Genomic DNA, 16299 nt, shown 5'->3' on the forward strand with positions numbered 1-16299 from the left:
GTTATTTAGGTGAGAACAGAGAGAAACACACGGTCTGTGTCAACAGTCTGATGCAATATCAGTAAACACTGATAATTATTTATGAAGCGTCGGCTTACTGTACCGCGATCACTGTAAAAAGCGCGTGAGATATGCTCTTTGCGCGTGTCAGCTTGTGAGTAATGAGCCTTGACAACTCAAGTTTGCTAGCCAACAGGTTTTGACGGAGGTGAAGATGCAGGATTGTCTGCACAGGCCCCTAAAAAGTGCCCCTAAAACAGTGTTTGGATTATGCCATTTTAAATTTGCTAAACAGACCGACAGACAGTACAGACAGACAGACAGACAGACAGACAGACAGACAGACAGACAGATAAATACCCTGCTGAAAAATCCAGCTTAAACCAGCCTAAGCTGGTTGGCTGGTTTTAGCTGGTCAACCAGGCTGGTTTTAGAGGGGTTTTGGCCATTTCCAGGCTGGTTTCCAGCCATTTCCAGCCTGGTCTTAGCTGGTCAGGCTGGGAGATGACCAGCTAAAACCAGCTTGACCAGCCTAGCCAAGCTGGGAGTCCAGTCAAAACCAGCTATATCCAGCTTAAACCAGGCTGGTCAAGCTGGTTTTAGCTGGATTTGGCTGGTCATTTTCCAGCCTGACCAGCTAAGACCAGGCTGGAAATGGCTGGAAACCAGCCTGGAAGTGGCCAAAACCCCTCTAAAACCAGCCTGGTCGACCAGCTAAAACCAGCCAACCAGCCTAGGCTGGTTTAAGCTGGATTTTTCAGCAGGGTAGATATATATTTTTTAGATAGATAGATAGATAGATAGATAGATAGATAGATAGATAGATAGATAGATAGATAGATAGATAGATAGATAGATAGATAGATAGAAATTTTATATCAATCTTCATGTGATGGTCGATGGACACCACCAAAGAGTAGATACAACGTTACACCCATTCATTTTTTATATAGGACTTGGTCTTGGACTGCCCTGAGACGTTGCAAACATGGCCGCCATGATAAGACGTCCTTCAACTAAACGCTATACAGACATTTAGCTCATTGAAATTATTCTTGTTCATTAAAAACGAAAACAACTTCACCTAAACCCTAACCGGAAGTGACGGAGGATATGGGTAGGCTAACCCTCGTGTTTAGGTTGGCCTGAACTCTACTCTCATCAAATTGACTGAGATGGTAAATCAAGGAGTCCGGGCTTTATTGTTCAAGCCACCAAACATGATTTCCAGCATGATGCGTTTCTTACAGTAAGAAATAGGCACCTTAGTATGCTGTTTTGACAACTGTTTTATAAAATGTAAAACGACCAAGTGGAGTATTTTGCGATGCAATCTAGACTAGGCTACTTTACTTTGTGTCCAATTTTATCTTAATGTATTATAGGGACAATGTGTCATCTCGTCATTTTCCTAATAATATATTTCAAGAGTTCACACTTAGCTAATAATCAATAAAGCGTATTTGGCATGCTGTCCCGGGAGAGAGCCCTGAGCTCGTAATATCCTCGAGCCCGGGGCTCCCTCCTGTTAGAAGGGCGAGAGGGGAATTCAAGGTCAGGTAGGTCTCGAGAACTCCCCTGCTTGTCACCATGAGAAGTGTAAACTCAGGTTGTATTGGGTGATAATTTGTTTTAGTCGATTGGCTGTGGTTTTATGTTTTTGGACGGTGGGAGGAAACCGGGGAACCCGGGGAAAACCCACGCGAACACGGGAAGAACATGCAAACTCCACACAGAAACACCAACCAGCCCGATGGGTTGGACTAGCGGTGTTCTTGCTGTGAGGCAACAGTGCTAGCCACTGGGCCACCGTGTCGCCAGATCAGAAAAAGTGGGAGGATGTAGTGGTGGAAGGGGGGGGGGGGGGGGGGGGTGGGGAGGGGGTGGGGGGGGCTTCAAGACGAAGATAACTGGAGTGAAAAACTCAGGTTATTTATAATGCTTCCGTAATCATCTAATAGGGCTGATTACGGAGCTAACAAGGAGCCAGCCGTGTTGATTATAAGCACGTGATCCTCTCGAAATTAGTTTATGAATAAACCACACTTTGTGAATACGTTTGTTTGTACACAGAATTAAAGTCAGTGAGGTCTAGAGTTGTTTTGAACTTTATTGAGTGTCATGGACAAAAATATTTACTACAATATCTAACATAGGCGTAAATTATTATTTTTTTGGTTATACTATAATATAAAATATTTCTTTCTCACCTTTTTCATCATTTATTCATTCATTTTCTTGTCGACTTAGTCCCTTTATTAATCCGGGGTCGCCACAGCGGAATGAACAGCCAACTTATCCAGCAAGTTTTTACGCAGCGGATGTTTAATATAATAAAATATATTACAGATACAGTGCTCAGCCTAATTGAGTAAAACCCATTTGGAAAATATTGAGGTAAAGTTGGTTTTATATTTACAAGTTCAGACTTTCTCCTTAATAACATAATTTCAGAAAAGTATTCTTCACAAACTCTAAATATTAAAATCACTTTAGCAGCCAATGACAATCAAAGTACAACATTGTTTGCAGTCAATAAATAGTTCTGATGTTGTTTTGAAGTCATACCAACATGTTATTTCAGACCGAATATTCAAAGTTCAAATAATAAAAACAATATAGGGAAAACGTCACAAGTTGTTGCTGAACGAATGTGCGAAAATAAAACCAACTTTACCTCAATTTTTATCCATTTCTCAGTGAATATAGGCGATGTATTTTGGTGAATTTAAACAAAACAGATTTATTAAACAGATATATTTATTTAAATAATAATTTAGTCACCAAACATATTCAGAAATTGAAAGATAAAACAACTCAAGCAAAGCATTGGGTAAAAAAATACAACCTACAAAATTTTAAATACATTTTCCAATTTTTTAAATTTGTATTTAATATTTAACAACCGTTATCTTAAGATATTTTGTTAATTAAGCTCTAGATTTGGCTTTAGTACTGACCAATCTAATGTGATCAAATATAATATTGTATAGCTTCCTATTAAATATATGAATGTAAAAGATGGATTTGTGGGGGGTGAACTTATATATGCTGAGCACTAAATATATTCCACGTAGGCGATATGGTCTGATATTTTCTAAGCTTAATCAAACCTGCAATATGACAGATTCTTGCATCTCTCTAGCACATTTTTTTCTTTCTCCTTTCTCCCATTTGATGCAACCTAAATTGGTGCTGAAGAAACAAATTGCTAAATTTTTAATTAACTTCATAACATCTGCACTTCAGCTTTGAGAGAGCAGGGAGATTTCCTTTTAACCTATTCCAGCACATTTGCACACCAAGGTAAATCTTGATGCTGGCACTTTTACAGAGAGGAAGAAAAAAAAAATTAAAAATGGAAATGAACTCATACTTGTGTGTGTAGATCAAAGACACAGAATTATTCAACTTTTTGCCATTGCTTGATCTTCAAAAATAAAAGAAGTGAAAGTGGGGAAACGCAGAGATGGATGGATCGCTCTAGCTTTGGTGCCGTCTTATTTATTATACTGCTTTTACTTTCCTTCACACTATTATTGTGTATATCATTCATAGTGATTTTTCTATGAAAGTACTAAGAGAATAACACTAAAATCAAACCCAAATCTGCATCACTGTTTCTGTAGATGGAAAAATATTATATTTGTTTAATATGTTCATTTGAATTTATTAAATGGGATTGCACCTTGAGATGAACCTTCCAATTTTCGAAGGGGTCCCCAAGTAGTACATGTTAATGTTTATTATTATAATGTTTCTGCAATACAGATAAACATATAAAATAAATAATACTATTTGATCTCAGATTAAGAAATATATAATTTCATCATGGCAAAAGACAAATCAGAAACTGTAATTTTTTTGGAGAAATGTATTAATTATTATTATTAGTTAAATGCTAATGTTTGGGTATTGCTTTTTTAGCATTTAAAACATTAAATATGAATAATGTATGATTAGTAATAATTTATGAACTTCATGCTGTTTAACATTATAAACCAATAATTTGTTTATTTTTTTCTCCCACCTAGAAATAATGCTTGGAAGCTTCAACTATCTGCATTGCAAGTTATTGTCCAGCAGAGAGCAGTGCTAAGTCAGTGCTGAAACAGTAAGTATTTACTTCACAAAGCCTGTTGCAAAATTCAATCTCAGTCTCACATTAAAACTTGCTTGCATAAGTTGTCTGTAAAAAAAAAAAAAACAGTGTAGAATGACAGATACAATATAAATTTGCCCAATACATAGACACGTTCATGTTGTAAAATACACATGGCTGAAATGTGATCGGTCCTGTCACCATCCCCCTCTGCACACCTGCACTGATGTGTATGATAGTCCAGAACAGCACAGCTTCTTCAACAGGGTCTCTTTGATGATCCACACACAAAGCCAGCTCTGTATGGCAGCCATCAGCTGTCTACCTGCGGGATACAAGGGCATTAACATGACTTGGACCCAAACATTCTGGCAGCACAGGGAAGATGCCAATTGAGCTCATAGAGTGGGTGTAATTGGAAAAGATTAATTCACACCTAATAGTGTTAGGTTGTGCAACCTCTCCACTAGGGGACAGTCTTTAAATTACTGTGCCCATTAAAACAACACAGGAAGCACGGTGGATAAGTGGTTAGCACTGTTGCCTCACATCAAGAAGGTTGCTGATTTGAGTTGGCTGGATCATTTAGTATTTCTGTGTGGATTTTACTTTTCCTCTCCATATTCGGGTAGGTTTGCAGTTTCCCCCCACAATCTAAAGACATGCAGTATAAATGAATTGAATAAACTAAATTCGACTTAGTGTATGAGTTTGAAACATATGCTGGAATAGTTGGCGGTTCATTCTGAAAATGAGGAAAATGAATGAATGAATTAAAACAACATAGAAGTTGATAGGTTTTCAAACTAAATAAATCAATTATTATTGCAGAAAAAAATAATTTTAATTAAATCTATGATTAGTGTTTCATGCTGCAGTGGCTTGCCAATAGGCATACATGAATATCCATATCAACTTAATTCAGTCCCAAAAGTGTGTTTGATATAGGGAAAGGTCAAATACTCCACATAAATTTACGAGACTGCAAACATGTCTGAGTTCAAAATGTTTTACATGCAAAGCAATCCCTCTTTAATCAATTGCAAAAATCCTGAAAAAAAAACATGTATACTAGATTTGTTTGTTTACTACAAATTATGCTTTTGTTTATTTATAGCTTTTAAACAATTTCTTTAAAATGTTAAGGTTTGGGATCAGTATTTTTAATTAATCTTATTTTTTTTAATAAAGTGTATTTTTTAATAGTGTAAGGATGCGTTGATTCAGTTTATCAAAAGTGACAAAAAAAGGATAAAATTCCAAATAAAGGAACTGTGTTGTCCAATGAGTAAAGCTGCGGTCACACTGGACTTTTCTCCCCATAGGCTTCCATTCATATGCACTCAAATGCGACAGACTAGAAACGCAAGGTCGCAGTTTGCTGCATTGGAAAGTTCAAGCTTTGTGAACTCTGACCTGCAAAATCACATCACCTGATTGCGTGAAACCAATCGAAGATCAAAACATGACCGCTCTGTACAGAAATTTAAAATATGGAGCAATAGCACACTTTTATCAATGACTAATCCTCTGGTTTTATTCCACACCTTTTTGCATCGCCAAACGACAGAATTTCGCAAGCACAAACCCTAGTGTGATCGTGGAGTTTCTTTAGTCGAGATTAAGGGTTGGCTCTTCTCTCAAACCTAATTGAAATAAAAACACCAGTTGTTCTCTTCTTTGGACCCTTTAAAAATCGTATGGTTGGCATTTTGAAATGGCCTGCTGCATTGGACTTGGCACTTTTTGTTGTATTTAATTATTTTTGTACAACCAGCTTTGCTACTCTACATATTGATTCATCTGAAACACCACATTCACATATTTTTCTCTTAATTTGATTGTTTTTTTATAAACTATGTTCTATAATTTTGGCTTTCTTGTATGTTCTTCTTTTTGTTACGTCCTTGTGAGCCACAAGGCATAACAAAATCCATTCTGAAGAATCATGTGACACAGAAGACTTAAAATTTCAGCTTTGTCATCACTGGAGTAATTTATTCTTTAAAATATATTAATATGAAGAAGAATTATTCTTTCATTCGTTTTCTTTTCGGCTTTGTCCCTTTATTAATCAGGGGTCGCCACAGAGGAATGAACCGGCAACTTATGCAGTATATGTTTTACACAGCAGATGCCCTGCCAGCCGCAACCTATCACTGGGAAACATCCATACTAAAATTAATTATTAAGTTAATAAATTAACCCCATGTTTAATTTAAAACTATGTAGAATATAGAAAGAACAAATAGAAAGATTTAGTGTGCATTCTGTTATACGTTTAAGCTCAAGTTAAATTTTGCAAAACGGTGGCACAGTGGGTAGCATGATTGCATCACAACAAGAAGGTGACTGGTTCGAGCCTCAGCTGGGTCAGTTGGCATTTCTGTATGGAGTTTGCATGTTCACCCCGTGTTTCCGTGGGTTTCCTCCGGGTGCTCCGGTTTCCCACACAAGTTCAAAGACGTGGTACAGGTGAACTGGGTTGGCTAAATTGTCCATAGTGTTTGAGTGTGAATGAGAGTGTATGGGTGTTTCCCAGTGATGGGTTGCAGCTGAAAGGGGATCTGCTGCGTAAAACATATGCTGGATAAGTTGGTGGTTGGTTACCCCTGATTAATAAACGGAGTAAGCCAAAAAGAAAATGAATGAATGAAATCAAATTTTGATATGTATAAAAGCATTGATTAGTAGACAATATGTTTAATGTTAGTGTATATTATTACAAATTTTATTAAAATAAAATATTAATACTGGATAGATTTTTTTTTTTAAAGCTGAGTTTTTTCTGCCCATTTCAATCATAAACGTTTATGCCAAAAATGCATTGATAATTTTACTTAATCTATCAAAGTAAACATTTAAATAATAATTTTATTAATTTAATACTTGGTTGAACTTTGGTAGTAAAAGATTAATAAAACATAATTTGATACAAATCAGCTTTAGTTGCCAATAGTATGTGTTAAAAAGGAAGAGGATAGAAAAAGTGGGTCAAAGCTTAGCAAAATAACTGCAGATTTATTAAGTATCTTTCACACAACAGCCACTTCCTCCACCTGCCATTATAAATATAGCACCTGCTGCTTACTTCATTGTTGACCATTATAAAATTAGGCCATTCTACAGTGCTTAATTCTAATTTAAAGTAGTCAGCGTTTGCTTTCATTGATGATATTTTAAATTCATTCAGCTCTTTTTAATCGTCCATCTCAATGCTTTAAAAACATCACTGTAACCTCGGCAAAGCGGAAGGGGTGAGTCTGCAGGCACTTGGCTTTGTCTGTGTTTTGGCTCAGGCCATCAGATAACAGTCTGGACAATGGCCCTCCATTCTACAGCATAGGTCTTAAATGACCAGGAAGTGGCCATGAGCGGTCCCGTTGGTCTGATCCCATGGGTCTGCTCAGCCCTGACGGGGCCTGGATCAGAATGAATGGCAGGAGAGCACGTGGGAGGAAATAAGAGGCCGGTGGCCACCCAGCTGGAGCCACGACTGGCCTTTGATGCTGAAAACAGAGAAGTGAAGGTGAAGGGTGGGTGCATGGAGAGCAGGAGGAGCACTGCCCGGTTTTGGGGTCCCATTAAGCATCTCGTGTGTTTTGGCCCTCTCTGAGGACACGGACAGGGAAATGTGTTGTACAGGTCAGGAAATGTCAACACTCGAAGGAGTTATTTTTTTCATTATTGGCATACATTATTTGCCTACGGAAAAATAACAGGGTGGCAGTCTGTCTAATTTTAGATCAGACAGTCTGGTTGCCAGGGTTATGACCTGAGGAATCTAAAATTGCTTGAAAAAATCCTGTAAGTTTTAGTGCTTTAAACTTACATGTTAGTCTAAAAACAGCTTATATTGAAACAAATCTGACAGAATGACTGGCTGTGGAATTTGCCACTGTATTACATAATAGTGCGGTTAAACTCTGACTCCACAGAAGAAGATTAACACCTGCTTATACATCACTGCCTGTTTAGCCTCACCCACCAATGATAACGATAGAGGCTATATGCATTAATCAAATGATAAGTGTGTAATATGCAAATATATATATATATATATATATATATATATATATATATATATATATATATATATATATATATATATATATATATATATATTAATATTTGTTTATATATGTAAAGTATTTGGAATTACATTTGTATATCTAAAATCTAATTCTAATCAAATGTTAAAGACATTAACATCAGTTAATATGCCAACAAAAATCTGACATAATTTATACACAAATTGTTAATGACACATCAAATGCATAAACATGAACAATTTTTAATTAAAATATCAAAATACTCTAGAACGGTGTTTTACATTTTGTCAATTTATATACTGTACTTGCATCATCCCAAATGCTTTAAAGAATGTTCAAATCCAGAGAAATAAGCAATTTTAACTAGTGCCATCATGCTAATGATGTCACATACTCTAGATTTCTGGTTTAGAAACACCAAAGATGCTTTAATATGTTGCGTGTTTTATTTAACTGCACAGAGCAGCAGTATAATGAGATCATGTCCAGAAAGAGCTGATGTGGTTGACTGTGGCATAATAAAAGCTCCATTGCTTTCGAGCTGCATCATGCTTGTCTCTCATCAATGATTGCTTCAGCCTTTTGACAGCTTTCAGCATTACTTTGTTTCATACTATGATAATAAGTCTGGAATACTTTAGCTCATCCATGAACATGATATCTGCAGGAATTGTGTAGTGTAACAAAGATAAAAACTCCTATGATTCCACACTCTCTCTGTCATCAAACTACACCTTTGTTTGTTTTGAATATGTGCCCTCTAGTGGCGAAAATTACATATTGTGCCTTTAAAAGAGAAGAAAATCAGATTGCATAAGTCAAATAATTAAAACACAAATTAATTGTTTTAACTTTATTCTTTTCCACTTTCCTTCAAGCCATTAGTTTTTTTTTTTTGGAATAATTATTTAACATTTTAAGCATATTACTATTTAGTTAGATAACATTTTCTTGAATAGTTATATATAGTAGGTAGTGCTGTCGCCTCACAGCAAGAAGGTCGCTGGTTCAAGCCTCGGCTCAGTTGGCGTTTCTGTGTGGAGTTTGCATGTTCTCCCTTCGTTCGCGTTCGTTTCCTCTAGGTGCTCCGGCTTCCCCCACAGTCCAAAGACATGTGGTACAGGTGAATTGGGTCGGCTAAATTGTCCGTAGTGTGTGAATGTGTGTGTGGATGTTTCCCAGAGATGGGTTGCGGCTGGAAGGGCATTCGCTATGTAAAAACTAGCTGGATAAGTTGGTGGTTCATTCCGCTGTGGGGACCCCAGATTAATAAAGGGACTATGAATGAATGAATGAATGAGTTATATACAGGATTACTATTTCACCCATTTGTTCACCAAATTCTTCTACAAATGTTTGAAACATTAAAGCAGACACTTTACTTGCAATTATATTTTACAATTTATATAAAACACTTTAGATAATCAGACATCAGAATAGACATCTAGTCTTTGACCCATAAATAACCCAAGTTGACTGTGTATGAGTGTGAACACGACAAGTACTGCAAGTACCTCCATTACAGCCGCTCTTGCAAAACCAACCACGTCACTGTTTTTTTTTTCTCCGAGAAAACTCATTCATTTATTAAAACTGGGACCCTAAGCAATGCTATAAGAACTTTGTTAGATTATCGCTAATCATTCTCTAAACCAAAACCATTACTGGTTATTCATAAACATGACATTTTGAACATCTCACAGACAATTTGGTACAAACAAATGAAAACAGTCTGACAGAGTGGCCTAGAAATCACTGATGTCAGCTCTCCTTCAGAGCCAAGAGTCCTTCAGGAACTCTGCACTCTTTACTTAAGATGTGTGTGTGTGTGTGTGTGTGTGTGTGTGTGTGTGTGTGTGTGTGTGTGTGTGTGTGTGTGTGTGTGTGTGTGTGTGTGTGTGTGTGTGTGTGTGTGTGTGTGTGTGTGTGTGTGTGTGTGTTTGTGTGTGTGTGTGACCTGGGTCCACCCAAAAACACTCTCTGGCACCAAATATTTGTTATCAGTCTCCACTGAGATCCTCAGGGGTCGTATAAAAAGGGAATATAGAATTTGAGGTCCACATGGGTGGAGAGCACAGTGATGGAGCTGCGGACAATGCAAAGAAAATTTCACAATGTAGTTCAAGGTTGTGTCCCAACAGGGCATTCGAGCAGCACAATGCCAAAAGTGAGGGCCAGGAACAGTAATTCCCTACAGCTTGATCCACATCTACATGAATGCTTTTAAAATCATCTTTACTTACAATAAATGTCTAAATCTTGCAACTTTTTACAATGCTAAAAAACCACTGGCATGTGTGACTAAAATTTACACCAGGGTGATTTCTACTAGGTTAATAAAAGGAATTTTATTTTTGGAAATCACCAAGCGACTTCCTCCACCTCCCCCCTCCCTAATTGTCTCATGACCCCCACTTCAGGAACCACACCATAATTTGATAACAAATTGATTTTAATGTGTGATGTGGTCACAAACAAGAATATTTTCTCAATTCAAACTTCTCTGAAACAGTATTTCAAACCTTGTATAAAATGTTCACATGTTCACTGCTACACGTATTTTTAAAGCCATCTCTACTTACCATAAATGTTGTAAAGATCTTGCATGTATAATATGTGTTGCGCGTATGTATATTTATGAGAGAGAAGTGTGTGTGATGTGGGGTCAAGGTGTGTCTGTTGGAGTTATCCTTCTCTGAGAACAGAAGGTCAATGGACCTTCCACTCCCCTTTCACTCCCCTTCCTCTCTTACTGCCGTTCAGACACCCCTCACACTCCTGTTTTCCCAATGACAAAACAAGTTACCCTGGCTCAAAACAATTTAAACTTTGTAAGCATTTTATTTTGCTGGAGTTCTGAGTCAGCACTCAGTGACCCCAATCTGGCTGTTTTCATAATCAGTTATCGTCTGGCTGCTTCTGTGCAGAGCTGTTGTAACATATAGGAATGTCATTGTGAAATTCATCTGACAAATGCATATGATTTATGATAAATTATCCTTTTTTTTTTTTTTTGCATATGTTCAATATACGTTTCAGAAAAAGAAAATTAAATGCTGTATATTCACATTTATTAAATTTACGTTCTATGAATTCAGTTTGTTTTCTGTATTTTTACAGGGTTTGCTTATTAATGTACATATGATTATAAGGATAATTATATTTCAAAATATTTTACTGATATTGTATAGATTTTTTCTAACTAAGCATGTGTTGGATGTGCAGTACATATACAGTGCATCCGGAACATATTCATAGCGCTTTTTTCCCCAGCATTTTTTTTATGTTTCAGCCTTATTCCAAAATTGATTAAATCCATTTTTTTTCCTCAAAGTCCTACCCACAATACATCATAATGACAATGTGAAAAAAGATTTTTTGAAATTGTTGCAAATTTATTAAAAATAACAAACCTGAAAAGTCACATGTACATAAGTATTCACAGCCTTTGTCATGAAGCTCTAAATTAAGCTCAGGTACATTCTCTTTCCACTGATCATTCTTGAGATGTTTCAGCAGCTTAATTAGAGTTTACCTGTGGTAAATTCAGTTGATTGGACATAATTAAAAAGTCATACACCTTTCTATATAAGGTCCCAGGGTTGACAGTGCATGTCAAAGCACAAACCAAGCATGAAGACAAAGGAATTGTCTCGCTACACAAAGCGGGGGAAGGTTACAGAAAAATTTCTGGTGCCCTGAAAGTTCCAATGAGCACAGTGGCCTCCATCATCCGTAAGTGGAAGATGTGTGGAACCACCAGGACTCTTCCTATAGCTGGCTCACCATCTAAGCTGAGTGATCGGAGGAAAAGGGCCTAAGTCAGGCAGGTGATCAATAACCATACCTGCCAACATTCAGTGGAACTCTGGGAGTTTTCCAGGAGACAGAACAATAAAGGAGATGGGCTGGAGATGGGTCTGAAATACAGGAGACTCCCGGGAACGGGAGTGTTGGCAGGTATGTCAATAACCTGATGGTCACTCTATTTGAGCTCAAGCGTTCTTCTGTGAAGAAAGGAGAACCTTAGAGATGGACAACCATCTGTGCAGCAGTCCACCAATCAGAGCTGTATGGTAGAGTGGCCAGATGGAAGCCACTCCCCACCTGGAATTTTCCAAAAAGCATCTGAAGCACTCTCAGACCATAAGAAACAAAATTCTCTAGTCTGATGAGACTAAAACTGAACTCTTTGGAGTGATGTCAGGCGTTACGTTTGGACAAAACCAGGCACCACTCATCACCAGGCTAATACCATCCCTACAGTGAAGTATGGTGGTGGCAGCATCATGCTGTAGGGATGTTTTTCAGCAGCAGGAACTGGAAGACTAGTCAGGATAGAGGGAAAGGTGAATGCAGCAATGAACAGAGACATCCTGAATGAAAACCTGCTTCAGAGTGCTCTTTTCCTCTGGACTGGGGCAATGGTTCATCTTTTAAGACAGTGAATCAAAGCACACAGCCAAACTATCAATAGAGTGGCTTCATGACATCTCGGCAAATGTCCTTAAGTGGCCCAGCCAGAGTCGACTTTGGAGAGATCTGAAAATGACTGTACACCATCACTTCCCATCCAACCTAACAGAGCTTGAGAGGTACTGCAATGAGGAATGGGCAAAATTTTTCCAAAATAGGTGTGTGTATACTTATATACATGTGGTTTTTTATTTTTAATAATTTTTCAACAATTTAATTTTTTCTTCACATAGTCATTATGGGCTATTGTGTGTAGAATGTTGAGGAAATAAATTAATTTAACTCATTTTGGAATAAGGCTGTAACATAAACAAATATAGAAAAAGTGAAGCGCTATGAATACTTTCAGGATACAATGTAACTGTTATAATTAAACTTTAAAATAACATTAAACTATATTACAGAATTAAAAAAGAATACAAAATTGATATGAATATAAAACAAAATTATCACAATTGCATAAATGTAAGTTAAATGTATAAAATAATTATTCTGTTTATCTTTCTATCTATCCGTTCATCATACATACCCTAGATATTACAAAGAAAAGATTGGAAGCATATTCAACAAGCACATTCATAAGCATTTATTCATGTATGTTTTATATAAAATTAGTTTAAATTTAGTTAAATATTTATACCATTTTAAACTACCAAGACTGTAAAATGTACAGTATAAAAGCTAAAGTGAAACAACACACCATGATGAAAGGTTAAAAGAGCAAGTTAACAGTACATAATACAGTACAACAGCATGAAGAGGCCACAGTGGCTGGTAAGGAACCAAACAGAATGAATCATTTTGTCATTATTTCTCATAAACTGAACATGGAGACGCATTAGTGATGAGACAGGAAGGGAGAGGTGGTCCGATGGCGACAGAAAGATCGGTTCAGCACCCGTCCTGATGCCGAGGTCACAGTAAAGGACATACCAGTGGGGGGCAGCTCAAGTAGCCCATAAAAAAGATAAGGAACAATGAGAGGAACTATAGAAATTTGACAAATAATTATGACACCCCTCCCTAAACAAGAATGAAGCATGATGAAGCAGACGGCAATGATGAGGGAGCCTGATTTACTCTCAGCGTGAGGTTAAATATTCTAATGCGATTATTGCATATACAACTAGGGAAATCAAAACTAATTTTGCGTCCCTTATGAAAGATTATCATTTGATAGGTTTAATTTAATGCAGTGTAAACTATAAAGTTCAATGCAACCACAGATCCTTTTTTTTGCATTACATTTTGGATCCAATTATGGAACACCTTTTCAAATGATAAAAATCTATTTAAAAATTATGTTGGTGTTAAAAAAATCTATATATATTTAGCCTTTTTCCAATATCTAACACAATTTTGTGACTAAATGCTGTAGATAACGAATCGCAGCATGAAAAATCATCTGAAAGTGAAAATTTAGATTTTTGTTTCATTGTTGTTTTTGTAAGGTCCATAAATTTGGAATGTTTTTGAGCAATCAGTTATAATTCTCCAAGAAATTTGTTTGGATTTGACATTTTCCTACAAAGGTCTGATAGTATTTATTTATTTATTTATTCATTCATTCATTTTCTTTTCGGCTTATTCCCATAATTAATCTGGGGTCGCCACAGCAGAATGAACCGCCAATTTATCCAGCATGTTTTATCAAGCGGATGCCCTTCCAGCCACAACCCATCACTGGTAAACCCATAAACACTCATTCAACCTTTAGAATATTAAAATTGCAGTGTAAGTTTGACAACCAGTGGTTGAACTAAGTATTGCATTCCTGGATCAAAACAAACGCAAACGGAGGTTGCCAGATTGAGGACCAACAGTGTGCCTGACTGTCCAGCCTGAACGCTGATTTAAATCTGATTTAAATAATTTTCTAAATAAAAGCAATGAAGGAATATTTTCAAATTAAAAGGTTTTTGTCCTAACCAACACCTGGAATTTATATTTGAGAAATGGTTTCTAAAGCAGCAGATAGTTTACCTCTAATCTTAAAAATAAAACAAACGTTTAAAATTAAATTTCAGAGCTGTGACTCAGTGCAAGCCAACACATCAGTGATTCAGCATGTGCATTTATTAATGTAAACAGGTTTAATATGTATTAAATAGATTATAAACCTTACCATTTCAAGAGTGAGTGCATATTCTGTGCTTCCGAATGGCTGTATTTAAATTTGTCACATCTCCTCTAGTGTGTTGTCAGGACACGCGGTTACAATGTAACCTGTTCACCTAATGTTTACATTCCTAATTTTTATATTGTTTGCTAATAGAGTATATGCCGAGGTAGTGTCTCTTCCCATACTGATACACTTCCAGTGAAAGGTTAACGTGACTTTTTTCCATTTTATATGGTTCCTTTTACAGCATCGATGTTGTAATGTAGTTAAAATACAATCAGTTAAATAGGCTCATTCAAATAGACAGCATTCATTTAGTTGTTAAAGCGTAAACGTGCCTGTCAGAAAGTGCAGAAGCTCCATTGAATATACTAGGGTAAAAAAATATATATATTTTAAAGACATGATGGGGAAAAATGTGATTTAATGGAGTGCTTCTTGTACAATTATGATGTTTTTATGGTTAAGTAGAGTCAAAAACTTACCCACAGCACCCTAAAATAAAGATCATGGTCCATGAAGACATTTTGTACATTTTATGACATATATGACATTTTTTATACATTTATACATGACATTAAGACCTTTTATAGATTTTAACATCTATGAAGGTGATTTTCTCAGTAATAATATTATTTAGATCTAGCTTAGTTTTATCTAATATACTAACAGAATATACATAAATACAAATCTTAGTAAAGTTTCTATGTAATATATAAATCTCAATTTTAAAAAAGTGGTCCACGGTCACATTTTACTTTAAATTTTAACTCCATTAAATGTACTCATAGTTTAAAACAAAAGAAATAGCTTAAACAATTCTTCAGAATGTTACGATATTATACAATTTCTGACTGCATTAAGAAGCTTAAAAAAAATACATAGAAGAATTACTCATAAACAAACTGTTATATACAGTATATATACACACAAAAAAAAAGAAAAATCCCAAACATTGTTTTCATGTGTGTGTTTACACAGCAGCACTACAGAACTATTGGTCAGTCAGTGTGTGAATATGTTCATGACTCAACGCTTGTCGGCTCAAAACATCAAGATTACACTATAAACACAATCCAGTCAAAGTGTCACTGGTGTTTATATTGTTCTGCTTTATCATAACCTGTCTTTTCTCCAAGTGCTTAGGCTTCGTCTCGCTTTTTAGGGGGGGTTAACACTCCATATCCTCTTCCATTCAGCGCATTGTTCCTTTCACCGCTGATTAATATCTTGTTTAAACAGCCAGCAGACGCAACACGCCATCAGTGTGTCCATAAATTCTCCTGAGTTGATGAACACAATAGCTACATTCCTTGACAAAAAAAGTCTCTGCATATCACAGCGTATCTACAGAGACCTAGGGATTCCTGGAATATGGGATCAAAACAACTGTATTTTCCTCTTATAATTAAACATAAGCCCAAAATGGACACACTTTTCACATTCTGGAATGAACCCAATGGTGAAGACATCCCCTTCTGCTTGGCTTTTGCTTTGTCTTTAGCAATACGACCACAGTGACACAAAGAGCTTACGAAACGAATGTC

General features: G+C 36.4%; 1 protein-coding gene across 4 annotated transcripts in view; it reads left to right on the forward strand.

The window, feature by feature from the left end:
* The window catches only part of arhgef25a (Rho guanine nucleotide exchange factor 25a), a 185222-nt gene that overhangs the window by 165646 nt on the left and 3277 nt on the right, over positions 1–16299 (forward strand). The window contains exons 19-20 of one of the 4 annotated variants that reach the window (XR_015523687.1): positions 4035–4114; positions 5428–5968. The gene's annotated coding sequence lies outside the window, so the exon portion shown is untranslated. Of the gene's footprint in view, positions 1–4034; positions 5345–5427; positions 5969–16299 lie in introns of those variants that run through there. The other 3 variants (XR_015523689.1, XR_015523686.1, XR_015523688.1) reach the window with 3 other exon arrangements.

The sequence above is a fragment of the Danio rerio genome, chromosome 23 (genome assembly GCF_052040795.2).
Source record: "Danio rerio strain M-AB ecotype USA chromosome 23, GRCz13ab, whole genome shotgun sequence".
NCBI classification, from domain to species: Eukaryota; Metazoa; Chordata; class Actinopteri; order Cypriniformes; family Danionidae; genus Danio; species Danio rerio.